Genomic DNA, 27,030 nt, shown 5'->3' on the forward strand with positions numbered 1-27,030 from the left:
TCCCCCACCGTTTCATCAATAGAATATACTCTTGAACTTGGGGATTTTTGCCAGTCCGATAGATGAAAATTAGCATCTCAATGTAGTTTTATTTTGCATGGCTCTTTATTTTGAGTGAGGTAGTACATCTTCTCATGTATTAGTCATTTAAATTGTTTCTGCTTGTTCAAATTTTTGCTATCTATCTATCTTCTATCTGTAGTATATTGACATATGACAACTTTTAATTTCACAGCAACCAAAGGAGGTAGTAGGCTAGTATCATTACTCTTCCTTATAAAGATGAGAAAATAGCCAATTAGAGAGGTCAAGTAATTTATCCAAGGTTGCGCAGCTAATATGTGGCTGAAGTCAAGCTGCCTGATTAGGCCCTCTGGCTTCTCTATGGATCTATTTCCAGGAGTGAAACTTGGAGCTCCTGTGTTTTGCTTTTAATAAGTGATCAGTGCGTGGATCTCATCTCTGACATAGGGCTGGTTCGGGAGATTCTGTTGCGAGTGGGCCTGGAGGAGCACAGTGGAGCTTGTGCTTACAAAGAGGAGGATGGTACCCCTTGTGTCACCTAACAGCACCCAGCGCATTGGGGCATTTTGAATCTCAATGGTAGAGGACAACAGTGAGAGAACTGCAACCTATTTAATTCTGTTAGAGAATCAGTGAGGTGCTTGACGAAGCCATTAACTGGGGTTCGTGTCTCCATTCTACTTATAAGACTCCAGGAGGGCAAATGCTGATGGAAATTTATTGATTTCTTTTTCTGCCTTTACCGAATGGGTCAAAACCATGGTATAACACTGCTGGTTCCAATTAAAATCACCTGTTAGCTTACAAAGGTTGGCCCTTTCCACCCTCCCCTCCCATCCCCCCATTTAAAAAGGGTTTAAAAGATTTTCATTTAATTGATTTGCTGTAAAATGCCCTTTACAATTACCCAGATAAACTAGGCGTCACCTGTGGAGTAAGAGCCAATTTGAGCTGTTTATCAAGACTTTGCCTCTGGCCACTTCTCACCCTGGGATCTTGAGTCTCTGTATTGATAGCTTGCATCTGTCAACATTGGATATTTTTAGTGGGCTGCAGAAAGCTTTTAGGGAGATGGGGATGGTGGGGCTGCATCTTTAAGCAGGTGAAGAAAGCATGATGGGTTTTTTGTTTGTTTGTTTGAAATGAGAATGCTTTATTGTGCTGAAAACAAGTTCAGGAAAGCAGCCCGGGTCCCAAATGCCTAAAAATAATCAGAGTTGGCCCCATTTAAAAACCAGGCAGTGGGCCTCACGGAAATGGGGACGTGGGCAGTGGATAAAACTGCGTAACAAAACTTGCCCGGTTTCTCTTTATTTGGGTTTCATGTCAAGCTGTATTTAATGTTAACAGGGAGAAGATGTCTGTGAAGTGGTATTTATGTTCTTTGCTCTGGTAGTGGTGGTGATGGTGGAGGTGGTGCGTTATAGAGGATGGGGAACAAAGAAAGGAGGACATAGGGGTATTTAATCTAGATCTTGCGTAGTTCTGAAACCATACACTTGAATCCACTTAATCATGGAAACAGCATCAGTCCTGGCTAATGAACTTTAAAAAAAGTTGGTGCCAGAAAACAAAATATAGGCAAATATGGAAGGGAAGAGGTAAATTCTGGAAGGTATAGACCAATAATCTTGAAGTTGATCACAGCAAAGTTCTAGAATAAATTGTGGGGGAAAATGTTTTGTGAACCTTTGAAAGAAGATGGTCACTAAGAATGAAGTATAATTTCCATTCTGACTGGTATCAAATGGGAAATGCTCTAGACACAGGAAGTCCAGTAGGGTGTCGCACAGGAAGTACTAAGGTGGTCAAAGAGACTAAATGACAGATTATTTATGAAAGCTTTTGGCACAAGGTGGATGTGTGATAAGCTATCAGCTTTCATCATCTCCATCATGGTCAAACTGCTTCTTCACCTGCTTCACACCTGACTCTGATGAGAACCCCGACCTATCCACTGACACGGCTTTCTCGTATTACCACTGACCACCCCATCACTAAATTCAACAGATACTACCAGTTCTCATTTTGCTTGAACTCTTTGAGAATTTTGACATTGCTGACTTCACCCTTTTCTCCAAAACCTTTTCTTCCTTCGAATTCTCTGACACCATGCTCTCCTGGATTTGTGCTGTTCTATCCACCCACTTCCCAAACTCTTTGGCCCAACAGCATTTCTCTGCCCTTCCTTAACTACTAGTATTGCCCACGGTTCTTTCCTAGATTCTACTCCCCACTCTTCTTGGGAGCAATTTCAATACATCTCCTATCAAAATTTCATCAAGGTGGACAACTAGATACCCACAGGCAAAATAATGAGTAAAGACCCCAACCACAGACGATATACAAAAATTAAGTCAAAATTGATCAAAGCCCCTAAACTAGTAATTCTAAAACTATAGAAGCCTTAGAACAAAACACAGGTGTAAATCTTTTTGACCTTGGATTTAGTCAATAGCTTTTTAGATGTCACACCAAAAATGAAGGAAGCAAAAGAAAATGTAAACAGGACATCATCAAAATTAAAGCCTTTGCATGGCAAAATATATTTTTTAAAGATTTTATTTATTTATTCATGAGAGACACATAAAGAGAGAGAGAGAGAGAGAGGCAGAGACATAAGCTCTAGAGGGAGAAGCAGGCTCCATGCAGGGAGCCTGATGTGGGACTCGATCCCAGAACCCCAGGGTCATACCCTAAGCCAAGGCAGGCCTTCACCACTGAGCCACCCATGCGCCCCTGCATGGCAAAATATGTCATCAAGAAAGTGAAAGGAGGGCAGCCTGGGTGGCTCAGCTGTTTAGTGCTGCTTTCGGCCCAGGGCCTGATCCTGGAGACCTGGGATCGAGTCCCATATCGGGCTTCTTGCAGGGAGCCTGCTTCTCCCTCTGCCTGGGTCTCTGCCTCTCTTTCTCTCTCTGTGCCTCTCATGAGTAAATAAATAAAATCTTAAAAAAAAAAAAAAAAAGTGAAAGGGGCACCTGGGTGGCTCAGTCAGTTAAGCATCTGCCTTTAGCTTTGGTCATGATTCCAGGGTTCTGGGATCCAGCCCTGCATCAGGCCCCCTGAACAGTGCGGAGCCTACTTCCTCCCTCCCCCCCTGCTTGTTCTCTCTCTCTCTCTTTCTCAAATAAATAAATACACAAAATCTTAAAAAAAAAAAAAAAAAAGAAAGTGAAAGATAACTAAAAGAATGGGAGACAAATTTTGCAGACCACATATATGGTAAAAGATTTGTATCAGGACTACATAAAGAACTCTTATAATTCAACAATAGAAAGAACAATAACCCAATTTAAATATGGGGAAAAGTTCTGAATAGACATTTCTTCAAAGGAGACATACAAATGGTCAAAGATGCTCAATACCATTAGCCATCAGAAAAATGTGACTCCAAACCACAAAATATTATTTCACACTGACCAGGATGTTGAAAAATCAGAACTCTCATACACCACATTCCTGTTTATGTGAAATGATACAGTCTGTCAGTTCTTCAAAAACTTAGAGTTACCATATAACTTAGGAATTCCACTCCTACTTACATACTTAAGAGAAATGAAGATATGTATCTACGCAAAAACTTGCACATGAATGTTCCTAGCGGTATTATTCATAATAGCCCCAAAGGGTCAGCAACCCAAATGTCCATCAACTGCTAAATGGATAAATAAAACATGCCATGTCCATACAATGGAATATTGAGCCATAAAAAGGAATGAGATATTGGTATGCACTAAAACATAGATTTACCTTGCCCACACTGTGCTAAAAGAAGCAAGTCACAATGGACCATGTATTATATAATTCTACTTATATGAAATGTCCAGAATAGGCACAGCCACAGAGACATAAAGGAGCCTGGTGGTTGCATAGAGTGTGGGGAAGGGACTTGGGGAGAAATGTGGTGTAACTGTAATGGGTATGGGGCTTGTTTTGGGATGACAGAAATATTCTAAAATTGATTGTGGTGATACTCCCAGTATCTGTTATCTACTTCCTTTATCTCGTTTCTCACTACTCATCGCTCACCACTCCAGACATTCATATCTTCTTTGAGTTTGCAAATCTCTTTGCCTTATCTCATTTCTGGGCTTTTGCAAAGGACAATCATTCTGCTCTTTGGGTCTCAGCTTATGTGTCACTTGCTCTGAAACATTTTCTTAAACACTCCCCTTATCCACACATTCGGGTTGGATGCGCCCCTAACTTGTGTGTTCTTATTTATTTTATAACGCTTACTGTGTGCCAGGCTTTATAAAATTAAATCATTTAATTTTCACAATAACCTTGGAATGTAGATACAGTTGTTACCATCTTCAATGTACAGGTAAGCAAATGGAAGCACAGAGAGGCTTGGTAACTTGCCCAAAATCACACAGCTAGGGGTAGCACCTAGAATCAAATCCAGACAATAGAGCTCTGGAGTTTGTGCTGTTATGTCACGCTGCCTGCAGTTGCTTAACACATCACTGCAGTTATTATATTATATCATAATTAACTGTTTAGTTATATCTCCATGAGACCTTTGGTTCATTGAAAGTAAGGATTATGTTGGGCCTATTTATTATTGTGTTCCCAGTTTACAGTCCTTTAATTAAAAACATTAATGAATGAACAAAGCAATTAAGATAGAGATATGTGAGATGTACATGAAAAGATTTATAAAAAATGACAAAAATAGTACAAATAATTCCTTTATACTCTTTACCTAACCTGCCATAATATTAACATGTTGTAGGACCACAGGGCAATGATAAAACCAGGAAATTGCATTGCTACCCTGCTGGTAACTGTCCCACTAATGTCTCATCAAGGTTCCAACTGGTCTAGGGTCCAATCTGGGATTACACATTGCATTTATTTGTCATAGCTCCTTAGTCTTTAAAACTGAGATAGTTTCTTGATTTTTCTTTATCTTTTATGACCGTGATACTTTTGAAGAGCACAAAGTCAGTTGGATTGCAGACTATCCCTCAATTTTGGGTTTGCCTGAGTGTCCTCGTCATTAAATCCAGTTATGCATTTTGGTAAGGATCACAGTACACAGACGTGGTGCTGTGTCCTTCTTAACACATCTTATCAGGAAGCACATAGTGTCTATATGTTTCCTGACTGGTGATATTAACTTTGATCACTTGTTTAAGGAGATAACTGCCAGGTTTTTCCCCTGTGAAGTTGTTACCTTTCTCCCTGGTAATTATAAGCATCTCTTGGAGAGATACCGTGACACTATGTGAATTTTCTGTTTCCAGTCATATTTTCTTTTTTTTTTTTAAATTCAAGAGCATTATCAATGCCTTGAGATTTTATTTTATTTATTTATTTATTTTTATTTATGATAGTCACACACACACACACAGAGAGAGAGAGAGAGAGAGAGAGGCAGAGACATAGGCAGAGGGAGAAGCAGGCTCCATGCACCGGGAGCCCGACGTGGGATTCGATCCCTGGTCTCCAGGATCGCGCCCTGGGCCAAAGGCAGGCGCTAAACCGCTGCGCCACCCAGGGATCCCCTCCAGTCATATTTTCATCCACAAATTTTAGCACCATTGGTGATACTTTCTTGGAACGATTATTACAGTGGTGTTTGCAATCGATGATTTTCTATTTTCATCGTCATTTCTACATTTATTCATTGGAGTGCTGTAATAGGAATTTCCCTTTCTCTCCATTTGCTCTTTATTCAATCAATCATCTATTTATGACAACATAGACTCTTGAACATTTTATAAAAGGTTTTATTTTTATTTTATTGTTTTTAAAAGTTTTATTTATTTATTCATGAGAAACAGAGAGGCAGAGACATAGGCAGAGGGAAAAGCAGGCTTCCCTCCGGGACCCCGATGTGGGACTCTGTCCCGAGACCCTGGGATCACGACCTGAGCCAAAGGCAGATGCTCAACCACTGAGCCACCCAGATGCCCCTTGAATATTTGTTTTATTCTGTGGATTATAATTTGATATTATCATTTCTTATTTTCTTGTCCCAATTGTCCCAGATTTTGGAGCCCCATCAAGTTAGCTTGTATCCTCTCCCTATGTTCTTCTCATGTTTTTGAGCACTTCCTTACCTGCTGGTACCACAAGATGTTCCAATTCATGCTATACATTCTCTGCCCCTGTCTTGTAATCAGTCATCTCTTTAAGTATGCCTAGTTCCTTTTTACTGGACAATAATTTTTTTTTTAAGATTTGTTTATTTGAGGACTGGGAGGGTCAGAGGGAGAGAGAATCCTAAGCAGACTTGTGCTGAGTGGAGCCCATGTGGGTTTTGAAGAGTTACTTAATCAACTGCACCACTCAGGTGTCCTGGAGAATAATGTTCAGAAATAATGTTTAGAAACGAAGGTCTGGACACTAGATGTTCATTGCTCCTGGAGTGTTATTGTTTCTTTACTCAGTGTCCAGAGCTAGGAAATATATGTATGTGTGACATGTACACACTTCTCTACTTATTTCCATATCTGGTTATCTACCTATCTATTAAAAACTGTGACTTTATATTGATTCCTCTGATTCCATTCCAATACTCAGGGTTCATTCTATCCTTTCCATTTCTTTTTAAATATTTTATTTATTTATTCATGAGAGACACACACAGAGAGAGAGGCAGAGACACAGGCAGAGGGAGCAGCAGGCTCCATGCAGGGAGCCTGATGTGGGACTCGATCCCAGGAATCTGGATCAGGACCTGAGTCAAAGGCAAACGCTCAATCACTGAACCACCCAGGCACCGCTATCCTTTACCTTTCTTATTTGTAATTTCTTTTTCTGACCATAAAAACTCTGGTGCTTATTATTAACAGTATATTTACTTATTTGCTCAACACTAGATTACACATAGAGCAGTTTCAGAATTGCTAACCTATAACCTGTTTGAAAAACAGATGTATTAATTGGAGTACGATACTGTGTACTCTTTAGCCTCAGTGTATACAGTTTAAATTACTGTCCAAAGGTACTTAGGTGAATTCTTTTTTCCCTCACACCCTTTATTGTGGTTATGTTATTAATTTGTAATAAAGTCAATACATGTTTTTAAAAGTGAATAATATTTGCAAAAATATTTTGAAGACTGCCATGTATAGGGAACTGTTTCTTTCTTCTGTGCATAGCCCAGAATGCCTGGAGAGAGATTCTCAAGCTGGACCCTCCGGGGCCTATAGGGAGATTTGGACCCTATCTCTTATTTGGACCCTACTCTTGCCAGTACCTGTCTCCACGCCTATTATCACCTGCTTCTTCAGTGCTCTGGGAAGAAGGTCTCACTTCTTCTTTTTTTTTATTTCTCTAAAACTTTATTCAAAGTTATTCACCTCACTGTTAATAAGGTGTACAGTTAATGCTCTGTGCCAATATTATGAGGCTTGCCCATTGCCGGCAATGGACTATGAGAAAAACCCATTTCCTGACACCCAAAAGTTAAATTACTCTTTTCAAAACATACCAAACTCCCAATACTTGTGAAAGTATTACATGCACCATTTTCCCATTAATCTTTAAATGTGAACTTACATTATTAATCTACATCAGTGGATGTTAAAATGAAGTCATTTTAACAAATGGACTGTACAAATCAAAATACCACTAGTTAATATTAGACAAGAGTATTTTACAAACACTACATTACATATTACCTTGCAATTTGAAACATTACAGTTCATGTTTGTGTAAGTTTATTTTAGATAACTGAAACTTCACAGAATTTAACAGCAAATAAAGTTTAAAAAATTTAGTTCTGTACATTAGTTCCAACTATCTCTATTTTACAGTCTATAAGGCTCATGTCATAGTTCAGCACCAAAAAGATCTACAAAACTGTCTAACCAGTCTTCTTATTCATTTCATGTGATAGTTTTTTTTAAGTGAAAGTCTGAAAAAATGCTTTATAAATCCTACTCCCAGACCCTGAAATGGAATACTTTTTTTGGCCGTTCATACTATATAAAACTTGGGTTGTCCTTTTATTTATTTTCATTGAAAAGATACCAGAAAAAGGGAAAAGAAAGGAAAATAACACTTATACCGTGAATTTAGGCTGTCAGTCTGTAAGTTGAATTTATAACACTGAAGCATCACAGGTAACCTAACAATGCCCTGTGCCCCATCCTTCTATTTTGTTTAAAAATTTTAAAAGGCAGCCAGAAAAATTTATTTATTCTTTAAAATAAGGCGCAAAGAAGGATTGCAACAACTTCCTCATACACCGCTTTCAAAGTGCTTTCAAAGTCCTGCATTTTAATCTACCCACCTCCACTGAACTCTCCACTGCTTTGGCCCCCAGGTAAAACTTTTTGATCCTTGCAATGCCATGCTTATCGGTGGGGAGTTTTCTATACCAATTATCAGTCTTCGGTGCATCAAACCCCTTAATTCAACCTTTTCCTTTTTCTTGAGTTGAAAGTGGCCACCAGGTGGCGCCTCAGAGTCTATGCAGTCCCAGTTTAAATAAAAATCTGCTTCTCCAGTGGTTAGGTTTGTTTCAGGAAGTCACTGCATTCCTGAGTAGGGAAAGGATATTCTAGTTACACTTTTTCTTTTTTTTAAAGTAGGATCCATGTCCAGTGTGGAGTCCAATGCAGGGCTTGGACTCATGACCTGAGATCAAGACCTGAACTGAGATCAAGAGTCGGATGCTTACCCCTGGAGCCACCCAGGTGCCCCTCTAGTTGCTGTTTTAATTGAGTTAAGAAATTCCTTGCCATTTAGGTCTTCAGCTCAGTTTTAAGCAAAATGACAAAGGAAGGACAATTTTGTCTGTGTCTTCATTTTCGCCTAGAAACCTTGGGCTCCTTGCCTTTTCCTTTCCTTAAAACCTGCTTCAAGGAAAAGCATAAACATAGGTTTGTTGACAGCCGTAATGCAGTTACCTGTCAGGGGATGCTTCACAGTAAGTGTGCTGAGCTCCTTGTCTGTCAACCTCTCTGCAAAGGAAGCTCAGGCAGGGTGTGAAGAAGCTGGAAATCCTGTAGAAACACCACCACTATTGGCGCCTCCTTGAGTAGTTAACTTAGCCTTTCCTGGACTTTGGTGTCTTTACATATAAAAAGAAGAGATTACTGAACTCCAAGGTCTCAAACACAAATCCCTCAGAACCTTGGAGGATAATGTCAATCAATGAAGAGGCTCAAGAGTGGTTTAAGACAACAGGAAGTAGGGTTGACTAACGAAAAATTGGAAAGTGCACACTGTGCTGAAATGCATTTAAACTTTAAACTTGCATTTAAAATTTAAACTTTTAAAAAACATGGAGTAGAGCAAACAAGATACATCTGGGCACTGTACGTATCCAGAACGCTGCCAGTTGGCAGCTCATGGACTAGAGAATCTTTATCACTATGGTTTATTCTAGGCCTGCGGCTCTGTAAACACTCAGTAATTTGCTTATGTTCTTTTTTTTTCTCCTTAATTTTATTTATTCATTTGAGAGAGAGAGAGAGAGGAGAGAGAGGAGAGAGAGGAGAGAGAAAGTGAGAGAACAGGAGCAGAGGAGGGGGAGAGGGTGGAAGGAGAGACAGAAGCAGACTCCCTGATGAGCAGGGAGCCAGATGTGGGGCTCAGTCCCAGGACCCCAGGATCATGACCTGCGCTGAAGGTAGATGCTTGACCAACTGAGCCACTCAGGTACCCATGCTTATTTATGTTCTTCTATCTACTTGGAAAATTAGTCATTACTATCATTCTCCATCACCTCTGCATGTCTAAACTATAATTCCTTCTTATAAAACCCACTCAAATGCCACCTCCTACAGGAAGTTTCCCTTGATTTGTCTCTTTCTAAATTGGAATATGTTTTCTCTTTCTCTTTTTTTCTAGCATTCTAACCTACCTCTTTCATGGCTTTTATTGCTTTAAAAAAAAACTGTGATATATATATTATATACATATATACATATATAATATATATGTATATAATGTGATATATAATATATATGTGATATATATATTTTAAGCTCCTTGTGGGCAGAACCCATGTCTTGTTGAGTTTTGTATCTTCACCACCTGGAAGATCAGCTAATAAATATTTACTGGGGGCCTACTCTGTGCTAGACATGGTTTTAGATGTTACTCTTAGCATATAGTAGTAAGGACTTGATAGATACTTGCTAAATGAATGGTATTAAATGGCCAACTGGAATAATGAAAAAGAAAAAGGCAGATAATACTAAGTGTTAGGGAAGATGTAGAGCAGTCCTCATGCTGCTGGCCCCAACAAACTTTGCTCTCTTTTTTTCCGTCATTATCTTATGTTGTATGGCAAGAGGGATTTTGTAGATGTAACTAAGGTTACTGACTAGTCGACCTTAAGATAGGGAGATTATCTGAGTGGATCCAATATAATCATATGAGCCCTTTTCGTTTATTTATTTATTTTTATTTTTATTTTAGAGAGAGAGAGAGAGAGAGAGCACAAGTAGGAGGGGAGGGGCAGAGAGAGAGGGAGAATCTTAAGCAGGCTCCATGCTGGGCTCAGTCTTAACAACCCTGAGATCATGAACTGATCTGAAATCATGAGTCAGATGTTTAACTAGCTGAGCCACCCAAGTGCCCCAACCATATGAATCCTTTAAAAGCAGAGAGTTTTTTTCAGCTGGTGGCAGAAGAGGACATCAGACAGATTCAAAGCATGAGAAGGTCGTGATGTGTTACTATAACTTAGCTGGGCTTACAAGTGGCTTCTAGGAGCTGGGAGCCGCCCTCAACTACCAGCCAGCAAGCAAATGGGAAGCTCAGTCCTAGGTGACTGCCAGAAACAGTTCTGCCAACAACCTGAATGAGTTTGGAAGCAGATTCTTTCCCAGAGCTTCCAGAGAAGAGCCCAGACCTGCTGGCACCAAGATTTTGGCCTTGTAAGACTTTAAGCAGAGAACCCAATCAAGCCTGCCTGGACTTCTGATTATTGAACTGGGAGATAATAAATGGTGCTGTTTTAAGCTATCAAGTTTGTGGGTGGTTGTTGTGTAGCAATGAAAGACTACCACAGATGCTCAACTAGCACTGTGGAGAGGAATTAAGGCCTCCAGGGAAAAGCCAGTGCCAATTACCAACCATGTGGGTGAAGCACTTCAGGAGGGCATCTGCCAGCCCCAGCTGAGCCTTCAGATGAGTCGGCCCGCAAGGGATGACTGCAGCCTCACAAGGGATCCTGAGCCCACACCGCCCAACTACGCGGCCCCTGAATTCCTGCCTCACAGAAACCATGAGATAAATGATCTTCAATGTTGTAAGCCACTACATTTTGGGATAGTTTGTCATGCCACAATATATCACCGATAGAGAAAGTGCTCAGTCTGATATCACTAATAGAGGAAGTGTCCAGGGTCTGAGAGGCCACCCTAGGGCATTAGAACCAAGCAGGGACATTCCAGGCCCCACTAACCTCTAGCTAGGATGCACACCATGCGGGTAGCCGCACACTCCTTAAGGCATATCCTTTGGGTCTCTTGGGAGAGTCCAGCCCCACCTTGAACTCTTAGGGTTGGCAGTTGTCCGAGCTCTGCCTCTGGTGAGCATGCTTAAGAGCAAACTGAGTTTCCTTAGGAGGAAGAATGAAAGAGAATGTGTTTTTTTTTTAAATGGGAAGAAACATATACTTCACAAGAGTATTGTTAATGAAATGACAATGGTATGAAAACAAGATACTATATAGTCATTAAAAAGATATATTAAAAAAAGAGCTCTTTCTAATATATCTGAAACACTACCCAGAATAACATAACAGACAACATCTATTTTTAAACGGAAAGAGCAAGGTTCAGAACAATGAGTACATTTAACTATTACTCTGTTACGAAAAAGATATTTATAAATATATACTGTATGGGCATAGCATATCTCTGGTAAAAGATCGCCTTTGGGGAAGAGAACTGGCTGATTGGGGCCAAGGATAGAAGGGAGATCTCATTCTTTTCACTGATATCTTTTGTACCATGTACATGGAATCTCCATTAAAAATAAATTCCTTTCTTGGAAAGAGTTAGTAGGCGCTCACCAACAATTTCCTGCTTTCCCGTTCCCTTCCCTTAACACACTCACACACAACGAGAACCCTCTGCCCACACACTTCCACGTGTACGCTTTGAACAGTAAACTCATCGCCAAATGTTCTCCCCTAAAGCCCCAGAGCCTGAATATGCACACAAAGGCAGCCACACATCTTTGTGCTCCATGCACACCCTCAACAGCCATACGGTCTCATTATGATATGGGTGGATATGTGTACATACGTGTTTGTGTGTGCATGTGTGTACATGTATGCATATGTTATACAGGCATGCGTGTGTGTGTGTGTGTGTACATGTGTATGCATATGTGCTTTGACCTAACCCCTTTATCTTCTACCCTCACCAGGGCCTGCTTCCTATGTGTGTACACCTGGATGGATGCCCCAATTACAAGGCGAAATAGGTTAAAAGTATCCTATTCAAAAGCATTAAAGGGGCCTAATTGTAGGTGACTGTAAAACTCTAATTAGGGGAGGCCTCATTAGCTGCTGCTTGAGGAGGAGGAGGAGGAGGACCGGACCAAATGACAAAGGCAGCCTCCTCAGACAGTTAGGAGAGAGGGGCTTAATTGCCCTTTGACAAAACTGGAATGGGGGAAACAGGAAGGAGGGGAGGCCACTAATCAAAGGAGGGGAGTCCCGCAGGCAAGGCCTCTCCCTTGTGCTCCTCCAGCATCTGCCTGGAGGCCATTTGTATGAAAACAGTCACTTACCTTCCAGGGCTGGCAGACAAGGAGGAGGAACTTGTGACCCTCATACCCTCCTTGTCTCCTTGCTTCACTCTCTGAGCTGCCTTGGCTCTGTAGGAATCCCCTGTCCTTCGTCCTCTCCCACCTAATTAAATCCATTCTCTGGGGGCTGAAAGCATCTCCGAGGTCAGGGCACATGTTCTAATCCTGGCTAGGCCACTCACTGGCCCCGTGGTCTTTGTGAGTTACTTATACTCAACAAACCCCTTTCCTCAATTACAAAAAGGACTGCTAACACCCATCTTCCAGGGTTGTGAACAAGCACAGAATGGTAATTGAGAAAGTGACTTGCAAACTGCAAGTCACGACATCCTTGTTACCCGTTAGGGATGGGATCACATGTTCCTGGGGGACAAGAATGATGTCTTAGTCACTTGGGCTCTCAGTCTCCTGCTCTGTGTATCTGATAGAGTGGAAATGAAGAGGCGTCCTCATGGTGCATGACGTGGAAGACCAGAACAAGTAGATCCTCTCGGCCTTGGTGTGAAAAATTGGTAAACTCTTTAGCAATGGGATGAAGCTGTGGTGTTTATACCATTGAGTCTAATATTTATTGAGCATTTACGGTGTGACAGCACCATCCTAAACAGTTTATATGTATTCACTTACTTTATCCTCACTATGTCCTTACGAGGGAGTGTGTAATCAGCATCACCCCCATTTCTTTTTAAAAGATTTTATTTATTTATCCATTAGAGACACACAGAGAGAGGCAGAGACACAGGCAGAGGGAGAAACAGGCTCCTCACAGGGAGCCTGATGCGGGACTCGATCGCAGGACCCAAGGATTATGACCTGAGCCAAAGACAGCCACTCAACTGATGAGCCACACAGGTGTCTCAGCATCACCCTCATTTTGAAGAGGAGGAAACCAAGTCTCAGCTTTAGAGATTTACCCAAAGCTATGTTGCTAGTAAGCGAGGGAGCAGGTCTCGAACCAAAGTCGTGTGGCTCCCAGCCTATAATCTTAACCAAGTAGAGTTTAGGCACCAGCAAACTGGTGGTGAGTGACATTTGGGGCTTATGGCCTTTTGGATGCTCTTAAATTATTAGCTAACATTTCACAAGTGCTTGTAATATACCAGGCACAATGCCTGAAAAGGATTTTTTTGTTATCTCCTTTAATCCTTCAAACAACCCTATAAAATAAGGCCTCCTGTTTCTTTTTCCCATTTTACAGGTGAAGAAACTGAGGCCTAGAGAAACAAACTACATTGCCCAAGGTCACAGTAAGAGCTGAATGTAGGGTTAATGTTGGAACCTCTTTAGTCTGCCTCAGTGCCCACTTTGTGAACAACATATTTTTAAAAAATATTTTATTAAAAAAAATTTATTTGTTTATTCATGAAAGACACACAGAGAAAGGCAGAGACACAGGCAGAGGGAGAAGCAGGTCTCTGTGGGGAATCCGATGGGGGACTCCATCCCAGGACCTCAGTATCATGACCTGGGCCAAAGGCAGAAGCTCAACCACTGAGCCACTCAGGTGCCCCTGAACAACATAATATTTTGCAGCTTGTTTGCATCAAGAACTGCCTGTTTGCTGAAACCATAGTACTGGTCTATGTGGTCCCACTAGTCTGGTTCTGTAAGAGGAGAGAGGTCTGGGTGGTGGGGTGGTGAGAGGGGGAAGATGCCATGGAGGTAAAGAGACCGGACCAATCAATGACAATGTGACAATGACAGTGTATCTTCTAAAAGCAAGATATTTTGCTAGTTGCTTCGGAGTGAAAGCTCTTACAGGTCTCCAAAGAGTTTGTGGCCTAGAGGTAGCACAAAACTAACCCTCAAATGGTATGTTATGAAACTTACATGTTTTTGTTTGGTTGGTTGGTTGTTTTGGTAGGCTCCTTGCCCAGCATGGAGCACAATGCAGGGCTTGAACTCAAACCTTGAGATCAAGACCTGAGCTGAGATCAAGAGTTCGATACAACTGATTGAACCACCCAGGGGCCCCTGAAGCTTATATGTTGAAGAGAGGTGCAGGAGCTTTGGAAGTTCATCATGGGGAGACACGTATATGGTGGATGGAATCTGAAAAGGCGTCATGGATAAGGAGGAAAGGCTCTTGAAGGGAGGAGAGGGTAACAGCAAGTGAAGATAAGTGAGACTGTGGGGGCTGTGGTGGTGAGGCCTTACACCTTTCCTTTTGGCAATGGCCCCACATTCGAAAGATTTTGCCTCTCAAAGTGGATTTAGTAAGTAACACATTATCCTACTTATAATTAAAGATAGTAAAACTGTTGGTTAAAGTTCCTGATCATCACATGTTAGCCAACATTCAACCAACCAGTATTTAGCACCTTCTTTGTGTGAAGTGCTGTGCCTGGTACTTGGAATACATTCAAGGTACATCAATAGAGAAGATATAGCCCTTCCTTCAGGGAACTCTCTGAGTTTGGCAGTTGAAACCAAAGAAACTTGACATTTCTGTCCCACATTATATCAGGTAGAAAATGTACATCTGTTATTAGGCCTTTTGAAATACTTGAAAGGAAAAAACTACTACATTTATTTGAAAAAGACTTTATTTGACAGAGAGAGAGAGAGCACAAGAGAGGAGCGACAAGCAGAGAGGGAGACAGAGAAGCAGGCTGGGAGCCTGCTGAGCAGGGAGCCCAATGTGAGGCTTGAACCCAGGGCTCTAAGATCATCACCTGAGCCAAAGGCAGATGCTGAACTGACTGAGCCACCCAGGCACCCAAAACCATTGCCATTTAACAAGAGATGACTATGTGCTCAGCGTGCTGTGGCACTCTATATCCAGTAATGGAATGGAGGCAGTGACAAAAATGGACAGGAGGGATGATGTCAGAGTAGACTCAATGGTCCCAAGTAAGGGAGCCAAGATAAAGCTCAGAGATCAATTTGCAGCCCCCACTGGGTGAGACAGCTAGTGTGGATGGCTTTTTCCCTCTTCCTACAGTTCTTTACAGGTGGGTAGCAACCTCTGTTTTAGGACTCCAGCTGTACACCAGTCATCCTGGCAGAGCAGATGGCTACTCAGTTCCTTAGTACATGTTTCTGGAGCACTTAGTATTACACGCTCATGGCATCAGCGGCAGTGCTTACTTTGTATTTTGAGGTTAGGTCAATAGAATACCTTAAGGCCGTAGTGTGGTAGGGTTTGGGGATGCAAGGAGAACAGATATGTAGGATTCTATCAGGCTTCCTAGTTCCATCTGTTTGTAACCCCTACTTAAGTACTTGATGAGTTAATACAGGTTAAGTAAATAGAACAGGGCCTGACGTGTATGTAATAAGTGACTGGTGTTATATATAAGACAAAGGCACTCCCCTCCAGGTCACAATCATGCAGTTGGGTTCATCCAGTCCATCAAGACGCTGGAACCAGAGACATTTATGAAAGGCACAGAAAGAGTTCTAAAGGGGCATGATTCTTATGGATACTTGTGTGTTGTTCAACCTCAACCCTCCCACTGACAGCCAAGCTCTTCATAGTCTCTGAGGCTCGTGTTTCATCCCCATACTTCTCTCCCAGCTCCCTGTTGATAAAATGACCTATCAACTCTACCCAAGCCTCTGTGACCCTAGGATTTCCCAAGAGCATGCAAGATTCAGAGCCTCCATCTTGGAGGCGACTTTTATCCTTTGCCAGCTCAGCCGACCTGCCAGGAATTAAATCTTTGCCGGGGACAAATGAGATTATGTTCCCTTTGGAGAGAGAAAAAAAAGACAATCTTCACCTCTCCCTGGACACAGACATTCATTTGCCTGATCACCTGCAAAGCAGATGAGCCTCTGAGACGCCCTCTTTCTTGTTCACTTAGGGGTGAAAAATTATCAGCAAGAAACCAATTAACATCCTCTATGGTTGCATCCCAAGCCTTCTGGAGTCAATTCTTTTACTCTATCCTCTGCACATAAGCAGCATCTGCTTTGGGGTCTTGTCCTAATTGAGTTGAACCTGTGTTGTTATCATTTGTTCGCTGTAGCCCCAAGAGGAGAGGAGGGAGGGAGGGAGGGCTGGGGGACAGGGCTCTGCCCTTCCTTTGTCTCCAGCCTAGAAAGCTACAATCAAGAGAGAGGGTGATAGGGGCAATGGGTCAGAGGTCAGCCACAGAGAGGCTACCTAGACATTTGGCTGGCTGGTTGACATACAGTGAAGAGTAATAAAAGAATATTTCTTGAGCACTTATGCACCAGACATGATTGTAAATGCTTTATATGGATCAACAGATTTAATCATCACAACTCTGTAAGTTAGGTGTTCTCATTTGTTCCTACTTGACATTGAGGAAAATGGAGGCACAAAGAGGTTAGGTAGATACCCTCACAATGCAACTAGATGGAAGAGAAGTCAAGATTGGGGTCTTGCCATTCCTGCTGCTGCGTCCGTGCTCACAGCCAGTCTGCTGCTCCACTCCTCACCTCAGGGGCCCACTGCTGTCCTGGAAGAGCCCGGTGGTCAGATGCCACGTTGGAGTTGCTGAGGAATCCCCACGCCTCCGTGTTGGTGATCCCCTAGTTATCTGCTGGGAGAGCCTGGATGAGCATCAGGTAGGGGGTGGTCGCTGAGTGCAGAGCACCAGCCTGGCTGCAGAGAAGCGGTCTCTGGGAAGCCCGGTCTAATGGGGAAGCAGGATGCATAGATGGAGATAAGCAAAGGCAAGTTACTCCCTGCCCTTAGGGACGAATGGCTTGAAACCCAAAGTCCCAACTCCAGAGTCAAGCATGCGGGTGGCTTCTGGCAGCCTCCCCATCCTAGGGTGCCACTGGAGACTGAGAAGAAGACATTGTTCGCTATGACACAGCCTCTTCTCATGTGCCCGCTACTGGCAAAGCCCAATGTCCCCCTTTCTGGGGTACAAGTCCAAACTTCAGATTCCAGGCCTTCTGATTCTGAGAGCACAGGGCTGCACATTTTTAATCAACATGCCCACATGGGCCAGGCAGCTCAAACAGATACCAGGGGTATAATCTCGCCCTGAGTGGGGAAGCCTGTCTTAGCCTGAAGGGCACGCATTTTGCCTAAAGGCTTTCAGGGTAAAATGGTAAAAAGAGCATTGTGAAGACCAGGCCAACCCCTCCATGTCCATCGCTGCGGGCTCTTAGCTCCCAAGGGGGACCAGCAATGGGAGCTGACTCCTAATTTCTTCTTTCCTATGAATTTCTTTACAGTAAGGAAGCAGCAGAATGGCCCCCCACACTGGACAGGTCCGGATGCTGAGGCCAACTGCATGATCTTGACCCTAGCTCTACTGTTTATTGTCTCTGTGTCTCTCTCTGGGCAAGTTATATGCTTCCTTCTGCCTCAGTGTCTTCATCTGTAAGATGGGAAGAATGGTAAGTGACCATGTCATGAGAGCTACTGTGTGAACTACATGAGTTATAGGTGAAGTGCTTAGAACGGTGGCTGGCACATATTTAGCGCCATGTACGTTTTAGTGATTCTTTCTACAGTATAGGTTTCACAAGTTCTGGATGCTGCGGACATTTAGTGATAACCTACAATTCTTTATGGGGTCTGACAGAAAGAAGGTAACCAAGAGTTAGATTTTTTAAAAAAGATTTTATTTATTTAGTCATGAGAGATACAGGGAGAGAGAGGTAGAGACACAGGCAGAGGGAGAAGCAGGCTCCCCGTGGGGAGCCCGATGTGGGACTCGATCCCAGGACCCCAGGATCATACCCTGAGCCAAAGGTAGATGCTCAACCACTGAGCCACCCAGGCGTCTCTCAAGAGTTAGATTTGTGGCAATATCTCTAGCTTCCCGGTTCTCTAGAATCTGCTGTTATATCTCTACTTATAATTGATAGTAACAAATAATTAGTAATGCTCTTAGTATTACTTGTCATATCATACTATATATTAATAACAAGAAGAAAATAAAAGTAAGCATAGTAATAGATTACACATAGTGCCTTCTGTGAGTTGGGCAGCATACTAAATGTTTTCTATATGTGTTACCTCAGTCTTCACACTAATCCTCATGATAAGAGTTATTAATTACCACCTCCATTTCACAGATGAAGTTACTGAGGTTTTGAGAAGTTCCATAATTTGCTCAGTTTTTAAAAAGTACCCCCCAAAATGTGCTGCATAAGATTTAATATAATCCCATGCCAATGTCTGTGAATCTTGGGGACAAGAAGCACTGGGGGGTAAGGACTGTGCTCTAAAAGGAAACTTGTCTGGTGCTTGTTTCTAGGTAATGACCTCTTTGCCTAGGGAGACACCTGTTTGGAGCAAAAGGAAGCAGAGAAACTTAAAGCTGAGGATGTGCATTTTATTTTATTATTTTAAGAGATTTTTATTTGTTTTTGAGAGAGAGAGAGAGAGAGAGAGAGAGAGAGAGAGAGAGAGAATGAGTGGAGGGAGGGCAAAGCCTGATGCAGGACTTGATCTCAAGACCCTGAGATCATGACCTAAGGGGCAGGCAGATACTTAACCAACCAAGCCACCCTGTCTTATTTTTCTTTTTTAAAAAAGATTTGTTTATTAATTACAGAGAGAGAGAGGAGGAGGAGGAGGAGGAGTAGAGGGAAAGAGAGAGAAAGAATCCCAAGCAGCCCGATGTGGGGTTTGATCTCATGACACTGGGATCATGATCTAAGCTGAAACTAAGAGTTGGGTGCTTAACCGACTGAGCCACCCAGGAGCCTTGAGGATATATATTTTATACTTCTGCCAGCATCTGACAATTTGTTACCAAGCTTCAGTTGTCCCAAATCCTTTGTAAAACAAGGCATTTTATTTTTTTTAAAAGAATTTATTTATTTATTTGTGAGAGACACAGAGGGAGGCAGAGACATAGGCAGAAGGGCAGCAGGCTCCCATGGTTACCCCAACACAGGACTCGATCCTAGGACCCCAGGATCACGACCTAAGCCAAAGGCAGATGCTCAACCGCTGAGCCACCCAGACGCCCCAAAACAAGGCATTCTGTAACTAAACAGATAGTGATGTCACATTCTTTTTCTTGAACAATCCTCCACAATGAAATTATGAGCTAGGCATCAATGATCTTCATTTAACAAATGGGAAAACTGAGACTGAGAGGGGGATTAGGTGACTTGCCCATGATAAGTGCAGGGTTGGGACTCAAACCTACATGCATCTCACTAATATCCATCCAGCAGCCTTTCCCTATGCGGTGCGGAGTCAGTCAAGCCACTGTATTTCCCGCATTGTATTGCGGAATTGTATTGTATCCCGCATGCCACAGAGGAATCAGACACCCCTTATGCCTCAGGTGAAGAGGCAGAACACACCCTGTCTCGGGGGCAATGAGTTAATGCTAGAAGAAATGTCTCAAAGCAGTTCAGCTGGAAATGAAGGGAAAGTCATTCTCAAATGTCACGGGGGAGTCAGATTCTGCGCATATCAAAGACATTTGTGCACAAAATATATGGGGGATGCTAACCCAATAGAGGAAGCCAAAGGGGAGAGAGGGGGGCAGCCCTGTTCAGCCCTATTGCCCCATCCAGCACTAGCTGAACTCTCGAGAATCCTGAATTCCCACTAAACTTGCTTCTTTTCCCTCATCTCCAGTTGCCTGTGTGTTTCACTGTGATTTTAATTAAGGGCTGGGTAATTCACGCCCAGCAACTCTGCTCCCTAGCATGCCCATCACTTTTCATTTGTTGAGCTGCCTACTTCCCTAAATACTTCTGACCAACAGGCGGGGATGTTGGGGCTGGTGTACCTACCATCTTCCTCCTCTTCCCACCGCTGCGCCGCTCCCCTCTCAATTCCAAAGGCCCAGCAGTCTGCATGGGAGTAGAGCAGCTCCATTTTTCTCCAATATTAATAATTATGACATTAGAAGGGTGATCTGCTGCAATTCAGCCTTTCTATTTGCAGGCTGGTGGCTGCATATCAATGGCATGATTAGGCAAATGAAATCAGATTGGCACTGTTATGAAATATTTACATGGCCAGAATGCATATGCTTCAATCTCATTGTTCCCATTATTAAGCCATTTTATAATCTCATAACATTTAGACTCACACTTTGCATTTCTAATTAACTTGAGGAGTGACTTCGCTGGGAATTAATTGCAACTTGTGCATTCTTATACACACAAACTCCCCGAGAAACAAACTCTGGTTGGCAATCATGCAATTCACCCCTAAGATGGACCCTAGGCTGACTTCTGTTTGAAACCATCTTTTCCGTCAGTTGGGAAAAGTGGCTGGGGATGTTGGTTTTCATTAAAATTTGGCTACAAATCACATGCAGGAACAGTGTGAGTGCAAGAGTCCCTTTGGAGGGACTGGTTTCCACCTGAATAGCCTTTCACAAAGAAGCAGGTTGATGTGGGAGTAATGGTTTTCAGTCTTTTGGATCTTGTGGATCAATAACATCCCTATAATAATAATAGTAATAATAATAATAATAATAATAATAATAAAAGATTTGGGATATCTAAAGAGCTGTCATATTGCACTATTATATTGCCTTCATTTAAAATTGCTTCAGTATAAAGAATGTGGTGCATCTCTCACAGTTGATTAATTAATCAATTAGTTAATTGATTAGCAATTGGAAGTCTCCAGTCAAAAGTCCATACCTGGAGATACCTGGGTGGCTCAGTGGGACATCTGCCTTTGGCTCAGGTCATGATTCTGGGGTACTGGACAGGGAGCCTGCTTCTCCCTCTGCCTATGTCTCTGCTTCTCTCTCTGTATCTCTCATGAATAAATAAATAAAATCTTAAAAAAAGAGAAAAAAGTCCATATCTGGCAAATGGCTACTATGGGCACTTTAATGATCTTCATCTCCTATGAACACCAGAGTTTTGTTAATATGCACACTTGGTGTCAGAAACGTTTTTTTACTGGGGGAATGAGTGGTGTTCAGGATATGTGGATTGGTTAGAAATATCAATCAGCCAATTTCTTTCATGAACGTACAGGGAATTTGCTATAAACATACCGGGTAGCCTACACCCTTTGGAACACTGCCTAGGCCTGGAAATTTCCCTGGTCATATGTTAGGAAGCTTATGCAGGATCTGGTTGCCAGGCTCTGATTAAGAATTGATGTGACTCGGGCAGCCCCAGTGGCTCAGCGGTTAGCGCCACCTTCAGCCCAGGGCCTGATCCTGGAGACCTGGGATCGAGTCCCATGTCGGGCTCCCTGCATGGAGCCTGCTTCTCCTTCTGCCTCTCTCTGTGTGTCTGTCTCTAATGAATAAATAAATACAATCTTAAAAAAAAAAAAGGAATTGATGTGACTCTACTGTGAGTGAACCTTGCTTGGAAGATACTTGTTGGAGTGAGGGTTCTCAGCTGAGGACGGTTTTGCCCCTCCTCACCATGGGAGAGTGGGAGTGATGAGGATGAGAGAAGGAAGCATTTGCAATGTCTGGAGATGTTTTTTGTTGTCACAATTGTATGTATGTGTGTTTGGGGTGGGGTGCTATTGGTGTCTAGTGGATATTGGCCAGAGATGCTGCTGAACATCCTACAATGCCCAGGGCAGCCCCCTCCCCCAAGAATGACCCAACCTTGAATGTCAATAGTGGCAAGAAATCTAGAAAAAGAGAGTTTCAATGTCATTGAGTTCACAGAACTGGCTATATGGCTGTTTTTATGTCAAACAGCTCATGTTTGTATAAGTGACAAAATTTAGCCTGTGCTTCTCTTTGTAATATACACAATATATATATGAGGTGAAGTTATGGGGGGAAAATCCTAGATTTTTTTTCTATGTCAACTATTGGACCAATATTTATCAAAAAGAACCCAGTAATTGTGCATGACCGTGTTATCTTAGGTCAGTTTGAAACAAGAGTGTAGATTCTCAGTCTTTTATTTTGGAAATTTTAAATTTTGTTAATCCCTGACTTTAAGGGGCACCTGGGTAGCTCAGTGGTTGAGCATTTGCCTTTGGCTCAGGTTGTGATCCTGGGGTCCTGAGATCAAGTCCCACATTGGGTTCCCCACAGGGAGCCTGCTTCTCCCTCTGCCTATGTCTCTGCCTCTCTCTGTGTGTCTCTCATGGATGGATAAAACAAAACAAAACAAAACAAAACAAAACAACCCTGACTTTAAAAAGAAACAACTGTGATCTATTATTACCCTGATGTAATAACAGAATAAAAAACATCAATACACTAATGACATCGTAAAGAACAATCCTTAAAATAAAATGTATTTAACTTTAAAAAAATCACTTTTCTCAACTCATCACCTTAGGATTTGCTCCACTTTCCCCCCATACTGGCAAGAACGTGTCCAATTTAGAAGCAAATGTTGCTCTTATTGTCTTTAGAGGGATCAAGGTACCAGCTGAGAAGGGGAAATATCTTTCCTGGAGATAGCTAAGAAAATCTTCAGGCAACCACTAGGACAATTTTCTAGACCTTTCCTTCATGCTGCTGGAAAATTCTTTAAAAAAAAGGACTTTGAACACTTTGCCACTCAGTATCTGTTAGATAACAGGATTGAATGGTCTTCAATTCATCGTCTGGTCTAGAGATTCTTAAACTTAAACATAAAACATAACAGATCAACAAACTTTTTGAAAGATAATTATGTACTTTGATTTTTTCCCCAAGGAAACAAATTTTTAAAAACCTTGACACTTTCTATCCATACTATTTCATAGAATGAAAGATACTCTGTGAAATATTCTTCAGGAATATGGAAAGCAAACAATCCATTCCTTCTTTCATTCAATGAATACGTATCTAGTGCCTGATATGTGCAACTTTCTTCTGGTATTGGTGAAAAAGCAGAAAAGAAGAACCCTGGAGTCCTTGCTGTCTTAGAGATTATATTCTAGTGACATAATCTCAGAATAAAAGATAATTCTTCAAGTAAAATAAATTGAACTGTATGAATGATTCATTGTAGTGTCTTTATCGAACTTGCTTCATCTTACTTAATGAAAACCTCATCAAGTGTCAGCATTGGTCCACAGACCAGCATTTGGGAACTCGGATCTAGTGCATTTGTCTGCTTCCAGGGACAGAGGCCTAAATTATCTCAGATGGAGGGAAATCTGAATGAAATGTAAATGCAAATCTGGGTTCTCACAGGGCCTAGGATTTATGGCTCAGGTGGGTACCACTGGGTAGTATGAGCCAGATGTCTATGAGCACAACACAACTCTTGAGGTTTAAACTGGTAAAGTGGCATTTTCCACAACACCTCACTTTGTCTGCTTTGTCTACACCTTCACTAGTAAGTTTGTGAAAATCCTCCAAAGTGTCCTAAGCACCTTTCTGTGCCTCAGGTCATGGTAGCTCATTAGCAACTCCTGGAGACTAGGTTCATTTTACACATAGGGAAACTGAGCTCCAGGAGGAGGCCATCTAGCAAGGCAGAAATGGCTGTAGGACCAATCCCAGTAATTCTGCTTTCATGTAGGGATCTCCTCACAGGACAAGTCAGAGAGTCATCTCCATTCAGAACAGAAAAGGCTGGAAGCATATTCTCCAGGCCTCTGCAACAACAACTTGGTTTGTTTTCTCTTCTTAATTGTTTAGCTAAGATCTCTGAGGGACATCATGTCTCTCCTTTGGCCTCCAAGCAAACATGATGTGTTTGCATCATTCCTGGTGGCTGCCATTAGGCTGTGCCCTCTCCCTCCCTCCTCCCTCCTGTAAGCCCTTGGTCCCCTCCATCCAAACACCAGCTCAGAATATGCTCTTCCCAACTTCAGCCAGGACTGTCCCTCTCCCCACTCCCGGATTTCTAAAACAGCAATGCCCTCCCCCTCCACCACTTGCAGGATGGGCTCCCAGCGGGTGTGCTGCTGTCCCCTCTGCAGCTTGCTCCTCACCCCACATGCCCCACCCCACCCGAGGTGAGTCTCCTGTGGAAGCCTTCCTCGGCTGTGGTGCATTCACAAGTCTTACTTGGATAAGTCATCTCATTTTCTCCATTAACATGTTCATTTTCAGTCACTCGTGCTGTTTGCGATGGAGAAGGGGGACTGGGTGATACAAGAGTGGCCAATACCAAGATCTTTCTAAGTTTTTTTTTTCTGTATATTTTTTTATTGGAGTTCAATTTGCCAACATATAGTAAAATACTCTGGTTTCTCTTCAGATCGCGTAAATCTTTAAAGATCTTTCTGTTTGGCACTGAGAGGTATGAAGTAACTTTGAGGAAGGAGATGCATCTCTTTTCCTTTTATTCTTTAGGTTAAGGCTAAGGATGGATTTGTGGTCTCTGAGCCCCTAATAATTGAAAACAAAATGAAGAATCCCAGGAAGTACGGCTGAAATGCGAGCAACATCCTTGGGACTGATACTTTGTCATGGATGATCTTCAATGTTGCACAATAAAGAGGTAATTTTGGGGGGTGGAATATTTATTATTTTTTATTGAGATATAACTGACATATTCTAGTGTTAGGTGTGTGATATCATGATTTTCTATTTGTATATTGGAATGATTCGCTATTTGTATATTTGTATCATTGCAAAATGATCACCATAATACGTTTAGTTAATACTCAACACCATGCATAATTACAGATTTTTTTTTTTCCTTTGCAATGAGAACTTTTAAGATCTTCTCTCTTAGGGAGAGAGACAAACCAAGAAACAGACTCTTTTTAAAAAAAAAAATTATTCAAGCCCCATGTTACACCCAACATGGGGCTTGAACTCAGAACTATGAGATCAAGAATGGCATGCTGGGGGCACCTGGGTGGCTCAGTTGAGCATCTGCCTTCGGATCAGGGTGTGATCCTGGGGTCCTGGGATCAGGGTCCCCACAAGGAGCCTGCTTCTCCCTCTGCCTATGTCTCTGCCTCTTTGTCTATGTCTTTCATGAAGAAATAAATAAAATCTAAAAAAAAAAAAGTGGCATGCTCTTCTGACTGAGCCAGCCAGGCACCCCCAGTAGGCTCTTAACTATAGAGAACAAACTTATGGTTACCAAAGGGGGAGGTGAGTGTGGGGATGTGTGAAATAGGTGAAGGGGATTAAGAGCACACTTATCGTTATGAACACTGAGTAATATATAGAATTGCTGAATCACTCTATGGTACACCTGAAACTAATATAACACTGTATGTTAACTACACTGGGATCAAAATGTAAGAAGTTAATAAAATAAAGGATCTTCTGTCTTAGCAACTTGCAAGTATACAATATAATATTATTAACTATAGTCACCATGCTGAAGAATGCAATATGTAGTTCTATCCAGTATTATTCAGACCATGTGCGGACTATTATGTGCAAGTGAGGCAGGCGGCTTTAAAAGTGCAGAGCCCGGGATCCCTGGGTGGCGCAGCGGTTTGGCGCCTGCCTTTGGCCCAGGGCGCGATCCTGGAGACCCGGGATCGAATCCCACGTCAGGCTCCCGGTGCATGGAGCCCGCTTCTCCCTCTGCCTGTGTCTCTGCCTCTCTCTCTCTCTCTGTGACTATCATAAATAAATAAAAATTAAAAAAAAAATCTTTAAAAAAAAAAAAAAGTGCAGAGCCCTGGGGCATCTGGGTGGCTCAGTGGTTGAGCATCTGCCTTTGGCTCAGGTCATGATCCTGGGGTCCTGGGCAGGGAGCCTGCTTCTCCCTCTACCTGTGTCTCTGCCTCTCTCTCTTGTCTCTCATGAATAGATAAATTAAATCTTTTAAAAAAAAGTTCAGAGTCCCATAATGGTAAGAGGGCTAAAAATCATGTGTTATGAGAGGCTGTGCAGGTTCTGGGGAAGAGGATGCTCAGAGAAAACAGTAGAGCTTTTATTTTTATTTATTTTTTAAAATTTTAATTTTAATTTTAATTTTTTAAATTTTTATTTATTTATGATAGTCACACACACACACACACACACACACACACAGAGGCAGAGACACAGGCAGAGGGAGAAGCAGGCTCCATGCACTGGGAGCCCGACGTGGGATTTGATCCCTGGTCTCCAGGATTGCGCTCTGGGCCAAAGGCAGGCGCCAAACCACTGCGCCACCCAGGGTTCCCTATTTTTATTTTTTTTAAAAAGATTTTATTTATTCATGAGAGACAGAGAGAGAGAGAGAGAGAGAGAGAGAGGCAGAGACACAGGCAGAGGGAGAAGCAGGCTCCATGCAGGGAGCCCTACGTGGGACTGATCCCGGGACCGATCCTGGGACCCCAGGACCATGCCCTGGGCCGAAGGCAGGCGCTGAAGCACTGAGCCACCCAGGGATCCCCAAAAGTAGAGCTTTTAAAATGTTTTTGTTGTTGTTTGTGTTTTAATATTCAAAAAACACTGTAGCGGTATTTTACATGAGTCCAGAGGTCAGAACAGGGAGCAGTGGTAGGGAAGACACAGAAATAAATTG

The 27,030-nt window shown here is 42.3% G+C and overlaps 1 protein-coding gene across 7 annotated transcripts in view; it reads left to right on the forward strand.

Annotated features, from left to right (window-relative positions):
- Positions 1 to 27,030, forward strand: part of BSX (brain specific homeobox) — a 71,524-nt gene that overhangs the window by 16,659 nt on the left and 27,835 nt on the right. For 5 of the 7 annotated variants that reach the window (XR_005990091.1, XR_005990088.1, XR_005990087.1 and 2 more), the window contains exons 2-4: positions 17,178 to 17,301; positions 17,923 to 18,087; positions 24,903 to 25,050. The gene's annotated coding sequence lies outside the window, so the exon portion shown is untranslated. Of the gene's footprint in view, positions 1 to 13,186; positions 13,275 to 17,177; positions 17,302 to 17,922; positions 18,088 to 24,902; positions 25,051 to 27,030 lie in introns of those variants that run through there. The other 2 variants (XR_005990089.1, XR_005990090.1) reach the window with 2 other exon arrangements.

Source organism: Vulpes lagopus, chromosome 10, assembly GCF_018345385.1.
Source record: "Vulpes lagopus strain Blue_001 chromosome 10, ASM1834538v1, whole genome shotgun sequence".
Taxonomy (NCBI): domain Eukaryota; kingdom Metazoa; phylum Chordata; class Mammalia; order Carnivora; family Canidae; genus Vulpes; species Vulpes lagopus.